The sequence below is a fragment of the Nerophis lumbriciformis genome, linkage group LG01, assembly GCF_033978685.3.
Source record: "Nerophis lumbriciformis linkage group LG01, RoL_Nlum_v2.1, whole genome shotgun sequence".
Lineage (NCBI taxonomy): Eukaryota > Metazoa > Chordata > Actinopteri > Syngnathiformes > Syngnathidae > Nerophis > Nerophis lumbriciformis.
Window position 1 is genome coordinate 60,123,916 of NC_084548.2, and position 7,950 is coordinate 60,131,865.

Here is a 7,950-nt window from a genome sequence, read left to right on the forward strand (position 1 = left end):
ATTTTATTTTTCAAATTTTTTTCCAAAATTTTACCCATCATGCAATATCCCTAAAAAAAGCTTCAAAGTGCCTGATTTTAACCATCGTTATATACACCCGTCCATTTTCCTGTGACGTCACATATTGATGCCAACACAAACAAAAATGGCGCATAGAACAGCAAGCTATAGCGACATTAGCTCGGATTCAGACTCGGATTTCAGCGGCTTAAGCGATTCAACAGATTACGCATGTATTGAAACGGATGGTTGTAGTGTGGAGGCAGGTAGCGAAAACGAAATTGAAGAAGAAACTGAATCTATTGAGCCATATCGGTTTGAACCGTATGCAAGCAAAACCGACGAAAACGACACGACAGCCAGCGACACGGGAGAAAGCGAGGACAAATTCGGCGATTGCCTTCTAACCAACGATTGGTATGTGTTTGTTTGGCATTAAAGGAAACTAACAACTATGAACTAGGTTTACAGCATATGAAATACATTTGGCAACAACATGCACTTTGAGAGTGCAGACAGCCCAATTTTCATCAATTAATATATTCTGTAGACATACCCTCATCCGCTCTCTTTTCCTGAAAGCTGATCTGTCCAGTTTTGGAGTTGATGTCAGCAGGCCAGGGAAGCTAGGGTCGATATTCTTCTCTTGATCATCTTCGGTGGCATAAGGGACGGTGTGAGCCAAGACATCCAGGGGGTTTAGCTCGCTCCTCTGCGGGAACAAACTGCCGCCATTGCTTGCCGTGCTACCGAGGCCCTTTGTCCCTGAATTGCTCACACACTCCGGCAGATTCAATGGGGGTCTGGCGGCATTTTTCTTTGACTTTATCGTTGGAAATGCATCTGCTTTGAGTGTCGCAATACATCCACACATTCTTGTCATCTCTGTCGTAGCATAGCTTTCGTCGGTAAAGTGTGCGGAACAAACGTCCAATTTCTTGCCACTTTCGCATCTTTGGGCCACTGGTGCAAGTTGAATCCGTCCCTGTTCGTGTTGTTACACCCTCCGACAACACACCGACGAGGCATGATGTCTCCAAGGTACGGAAAACAGTCGAAAAAACGGATAATAACAGAGCTGATTTGACTCGGTGTTTGTAATATGTTTGAGAAAATGGCGGATTGCTTCCCGATGTGACGTCACGTTGTGACGTCATCGCTCCGAGAGCGAATAATAGAAAGGCGTTTAATTCGCCAAAATTCACCCATTTAGAGTTCGGAAATCGGTTAAAAAAATATATGGTCTTTTTTCTGCAACATCAAGGTATATATTGACGCTTACATAGGTCTGGTGATAATGTTCCCCTTTAACACTGTGATTACCAGCGGAATGATTCATTACTTATCATGTTAAGCAATGTCAGCTAAGATTTATCTGAGAGCCACATCTGGCTCTTGAGCTATAGGTTCCCTACCCCTGGTATACACACACACCATAATAATAACCGTATGTTGAAGCACAGCTGAATATCAGGTCCCACCCGCCTCTCACAGCATCTTCCCTATCTGAATCGCTCCCACTGCCCTCTAGTCCTTCACTATCACTTTCCTCATCCACAAATCTTTCATCCTCGCTCAAATTAATGGGGAAATCGTGGCTTTCTCGGTCCGAATCGCTCTCGCTGCTGGTGGCCATGATTGTAAACAATGTGCGGATGTGAGGAGCTCCACAACCTGTGACGTCACGCTACTCGTCTGCTACTTCCGGTACAGGCAAGGCTTTTTTATCAGCGACCAAAAGTTGCGAACTTTATCGTCGATGTTCTCTACTAAATCCTTTCAGCAAAAATATGGCAATATCGCAAAATGATCAAGTATGACACATAGATCGGACCTGCTATCCCCGTTTAAATAAGAAAATCGCATTTCAGTAGGCCTTTAAAGCAGTTCTTTTCCAGACACTTACACACAAACATCTCCTGTTATGGTCAGGACGTGCTGTCCTGACTCACACACACACAGAGACACGAAGGAGGAATATAAAACTGATGGTTTGGCTTCTCCAAGGCAGGAGTCCTCCATTTTTTTTGACTTAGATTCCTCCGGATACTGCAGACCTGTTTAAATGACGCTCGCTTGTAATAAACAACTTTTGGTTCAGCTAAGCGTCTCCGACGTCTCTTTTGATCCAGCTACGCAGCCGCGTTGTCCCTCGGCCCGGGAGGGGGCGACAAGACCAGAATTACACTTCAGTTGTGTAGCAGGAGATCGTAATATTCGCTGTCAACTTCATCTAGCAATGTACGGAACTGATGGTGGTTTAATGCTTTTGCAATGATCTTGTTCACCATCTGGATGACAGCAGATGTCTGTAGCAAAGTCACAAAGCCCTTTTGTGATCCTCTCATACTGGGTGCCCCATCTGGAGCCACTGAAATCAGGCGGTTGGTGTTTATGCTGTTGTACCGAAATTTGTTACGCATCGGAATTTGTAACTCCAGGGGGCGATGTTCCCATGGCGTTTGTTTGATGGTTAAACGGCAAGCCCAAAGAGGAGGAGAAGAAGAACGCTTGCGTAAATGGCGTAAACTATCCTTAATGCTGAAACGTCAGTTGTCAGAATTTCAGCATTAATAAATTACACATATTGCTTTCATTATAGTATGAGTCCATTGTATCAGCTGTTGATTCTCTCTCACACACATACATTTTCCAATATAGATAAGACTATACATGCACATGCGGTTGTTCTGTTTGTTATGGCTGTATGTTCCCTATTCTTAAGCCAGGCACCTAAATTACCATTTCTTGCCCTTTTTACACACCCCCTCCCTTCATCTCCATACACTTTTTCTCATTTGGACCCCCAGAATCAGGACGTACTAGGGTTATGTGTCCCTCAATGTTACAAATGGAAGAATCTGCGTGCTGTGTTTTCACACCCTTTCGTACGTCTTTGTGAAAATCTCTTGCAGATGATCTCAGTGAGCTCTGCCACTGCTGCGGAGAGGAGGAGATTGGTGGGAGCCCCAAAAGTGATACCACTGACTGGGTAAGATATCTTGATAAGAAAGCAAACAATATTTTCCCTTGCCACATTTGTTTAACATCAGCCACTGAAAGAAGCCAATTGATATTGATATACTGATATTGATTTATATCAATAAATATAATTTATTTAATCAATTTACATATTGATTTACATTGAACTGATACACTTGACCAAATGCATTCATTTCAGATCCATGATACCACAGCTTGTGTGTGGGAAACCCCAAGGAGGAGGGATATAGTTGTGATGCATTCCAGGAACATACCATGTTAATTTCTGTATTAGAAAATAAGTTATGATTGTATGTTGCATTTGAATTCCAAAATGTATTGTAAAAAAAAAAAGGTTTCTGTTTAGCTCTGTTTCTGCTTAGTTTAGCTTGATGGTTAGGGTATATGTATTTTAATAAAAATCTGTATTAAAAATGCTGAAAGATGCAATGAAGTCTCGAAATCTGACGGCCAAGTCACTGCTTATTGGAAAATGTAACCCTCGTGCGTCCTGATTCTGGGGGTCCAAATGAGAAAAAGTGAATGGAGATGAAGGGAGGGGGTGTGTAAAAAGGGCAGGAAATGGTAATTTAGGTGCCTGGCTTAAGAATAGGGAACATACAGCCATAACAAACAGAACAACCGCATGTGCATGTATAGTCTTATCTATATTGGAAAATGTATGTGTGTGAGAGAGAATCAACAGCTGATACAATGGACTCATGCTATAATGAAAGTAAGTCATTGATTTCCAGAATATGTGTAATTTATTAATGCTGAAATTCTGACAACTGACGTTTCATTCCATGATAGCTTTTAATCCAGAAAATGTATGTGTGTGAAAGAGAATCAACAGCTGATACAATGGACTCATACTATAATGAAAGCAAGTCATTGATTTCCAGAATATGTGTAATTTATTAATGCTGAAATTCTGACAACTGACGTTTCAGCATTAAGGATAGTTTACGCCATTTACGCAAGCGTTCTTCTTCTCCTCCTCTTTGGGCTTGCCGTTTAACCATCAAACAAACGCCATGGGAACATCGCCCCCTGGAGTTACAAATTCCGATGGGTAACAGTTTTCGGTACAACAATGCCATTGTCATTTAAACATTTCAGCACAGCCTCACATACTATATGTCCTTCCCCCGTGTTTGGCCTTTCAGTGGTATTCATTTGATGATTTCTTCTTGCGGCCCATCAGCGTTCACATACCCGCATAACTGCGCTGTCTGTTCAATATGGATCACATCACACGACTCATCACAGGCAATTGAGAATGCTGGAGCTGCGTTAATGTCTTCGATTTGCTGATTGATTGTCTTGTCTTGGTTTTTTCTGTCTTGTGATTTGCATGTTTTAGTTTGAAAAGTAACTCTCCTCTCGTTTCAGGTCACTTGCCCTTCCTTTTGTGTCATCAGTCTGACGCCATCCCTGTTCCCTGATTGTTTCCACCTGTTCCCTATTACCCTCATGTGTCTTATAAGCCCACTCTTCCCTTTGTTCTGTGCCAGGTTGTCTCGAGTATTCGTGCCTCTCTAGCATCTATGTCCATGCCTGTCCATGCCTTGCTTCGTCTCACGCTTGTATACCTTGATCCTGAATCCCTTCATTGCTATTTTGAGTTTTCTTTTTCTCCTCCTCAGCAGAGTGATTTTGTGTTATTTAGTTTTACAGCCGAAGTGGTTAGATTTCAGTTTTTCTTATAGTTTTTTCTTTCCTCAGATTTTTGAGTGACATTTTTTGTTAACAATTATTAGATTAGAGAAAGTGTAGAATTTTCATAGCCATTGTTTCTTCCTCCTATTGGAACGTTTTGTGTTTATATAAGTTTAATGGAATATACGTCGCCAATTATAGTTTGTCATTGTTTTTGTGTTTTCCTCCTGTCGGAGTGATTTTCGGTTGTTCCTTTTTTTTTTGGAACCTTTTCGCCAACTAGTTAAGTTATTGTAGATTTTTAATTACCCTGATTCTGGAGGTGAAAATGAAGCTTTCAAAATAAAAGCCTGCTGATATATTCCCTACTCTGCATCTGAGTCCTATCTTTCTGACCAAGCCTGACAGATTGGTGATGGTGCCTGCCATTTTAATGGCCCTTTTCTTTCACTGTCTTTGAGGAGAGAGGCATTTCTTTAATTTTCTGTGTTAACCTCGGTTTTGTTTTTGAAGTCTGAAAATAGGTGCGCTGATGCTTTAATGAATGACTCCTTCATGTAGTCACCATCTGCTTCATTATCTCCCGGGTTGCAACAAAACTAGCAGCAGTCGTGGAGTTTGGAGATGAAATCCACTTCTTAAAGGGGAACATTATCACCAGACCTATGTAAGCGTCAATATATACCTTGATGTTGCAGAAAAAAGACCATATATTTTTTTAACCGATTTCCGAACTCTAAATGGGTGAATTTTGGCAAGTTAAGCGCCTTTCTATTATTCGCTCTCGGAGCGATGACGTCACAACGTGACGTCACATCGGGAAGCAATCCCCCATTTTCTCAAACACATTACAAACACCGAGTCAAATCAGCTCTGTTATTTTTCATTTTTTCGACTGTTTTCCGTACCTTGGAGACATCATGCCTCGTCGGTGTGTTGTCGGAGGGTGTAACAACACGAACAGGGACGGATTCAAGTTGCACCAGTGGCCCAAAGATGCAAAAGTGGCAAGAAATTGGACGTTTGTTCCGCACACTTTACCGACGAAAGCTATGCTACGACAGAGATGGCAAGAATGTGTGGATATCCTGCGACACTCAAAGCAGATGCATTTCCAACAATAAAGTCAAAGAAATCTGCCGCCAGACCCCCAGGAAAAGAGAGCGGATGAGGGTATGTCTACAGAATATATTAATTGATGAAAACTGGGCTGTCTGCACTCTCAAAGTGCATGTTGTTGCCAAATGTATTTCATATTCTGTAAACCTAGTTCATAGTTGTTAGTTTCCTTTAATGCCAAACAAACACATACCAATCGTTGGTTAGAAGGCGATCGCCGAATTCGTCCTCGCTTTCTCCCGTGTCGCTGGCTGTCGTGTCGTTTTCGTCGGTTTCGCTTGCATACGGTTCAAACCGATATGGCTCAATAGCTTCAGTTTCTTCTTCAATTTCGTTTTCGCTACCTGCCTCCACACTACAACCATCCGTTTCAATACATGCGTAATCTGTTGAATCGCTTAAGCCGCTGAAATCCGAGTCTGAACCCGAGCTAATGTCACTATAAACTTGCTGTTCTATCCGCCATGTTTGTTTGTATCGGCATCACTATGTGACGTCACAGGAAAATGGACGGGTGTATATAACGATGGTTAAAATCAGGCACTTTGAAGCTTTTTTTAGGGATATTGCGTGATGGGTAAAATTTTGAAAAAAACTTCGAAAAATAAAATAAGCCACTGGGAACTGATTTTTAATGGTTTTAACCCTTCTGAAATTGTGATAATGTTCCCCTTTAAATGTATCTTTGCGCTCCTCTACTTTCGCCAGAAGTAAGGCAATCACACTTTTTCTCTCACTCCCAAAGGGGTACTCGGCTGCAAATGTAGCATGCCTTACCTGGACATGTCTTTCCACATCACTACATGTTCACCTCTCGGGATTCCTGTCACGACTCCTCTGGCCCCCTTTTGTTCTCCCACTTCGATTTTTTCCTTTATCATCTTATTGCATTGCTTTGTTCTTTTGCTCTCCATTTTTACATTTAATCAAAAGGCTTCCGTCCCTTAGCACTTTGGCCATCTCCACCTCTCCAATGTCCTTCTTTAACCCCTTAACTAATGTCATCAAACTAATATAATTAATGTCTTTATCTGACTTAAATTTATATGTAATCTTGCAATTGTCTACCATAATCTTGTTCCTCCTTTCTACTCCATCATCTTTGTGCACTTTTTAAGCAGTCGACTTTCCTTCATGACCTCCTCTGCCCTTCTTTCCTCTCTCCCCTCTAGTCCTATCCATGTCCATACCTTTGTCATACACCCCCTCACTATCCCCTTCCATCAGATGATGCGCAACTGCCAAAAAGTAAAAGATAAATAATTAAATAACAAAAAAACAATAACAAAACAACAAAATTACAAACCCCGTTTCCATGAGTTGGGAAATTGTGTTAGATGTAAATATAAATGGAATACAATGATTTGCAAATCATTTTCAACCCATATTCAGTCGAATATGCTACAAAGACAACATATTTGATGCTCAAACTGATAAACATTTTTTTTTGCAAATAATCATTAACTTTAGAATTTGATGCCAGCAACACGTGACAAAGAAGTTGGGAAAGGTGGCAATAAATACTGATAAAGTTGAGGAATGCTCATCAAACACTTATTTGGAACATCCCACAGGTGTAGAGGCAAATTGGGAGCAGGTGGGTGCCATCATTGGGTATAAAAGTAGATTTCATGAAATGCTCAGTCATTCACAAACAAGGATGGGGCAAACAAATGCGTGAGCAAATTGTTGAACAGTTTAAGAAAAACCTTTCTCAACCAGCTATTGCAAGGAATTTAGGGATTTCATCATCTACGGTCCGCAATATCATCAAAGGGTTCAGAGAATCTGGAGAAATCACTGCACGTAAGCAGCTAAGCCCGTGACCTTCAATCCCTCAGGCTGTACTGCATCAACTAGCGACATCAGTGTGTAAAGGATATCACCACATGGGCTCAAGAACACTTTAGAAACCCACGGTCAGTAACTACAGTTGGTCGCTACATCTGTAAGTGCAAGTTAAAACTCTCCTATGCAAGGCAAAAACCGTTTATCAACAACACCCAGAAACGCCGTTGGCTTCGCTGGGCCTGAGCTCATCTAAGATGGACTGATACAAAGTAGAAAAGTGTTCTGTGGTCTGACGAGTCCACATTTCAAATTGTTTTTGGAAACTGTGGACGTCGTGTCCTCCCGACCAAAGAGGAAAAGAACCATCCAGATTGTTATAGGCGCAAAGTTGAAAAG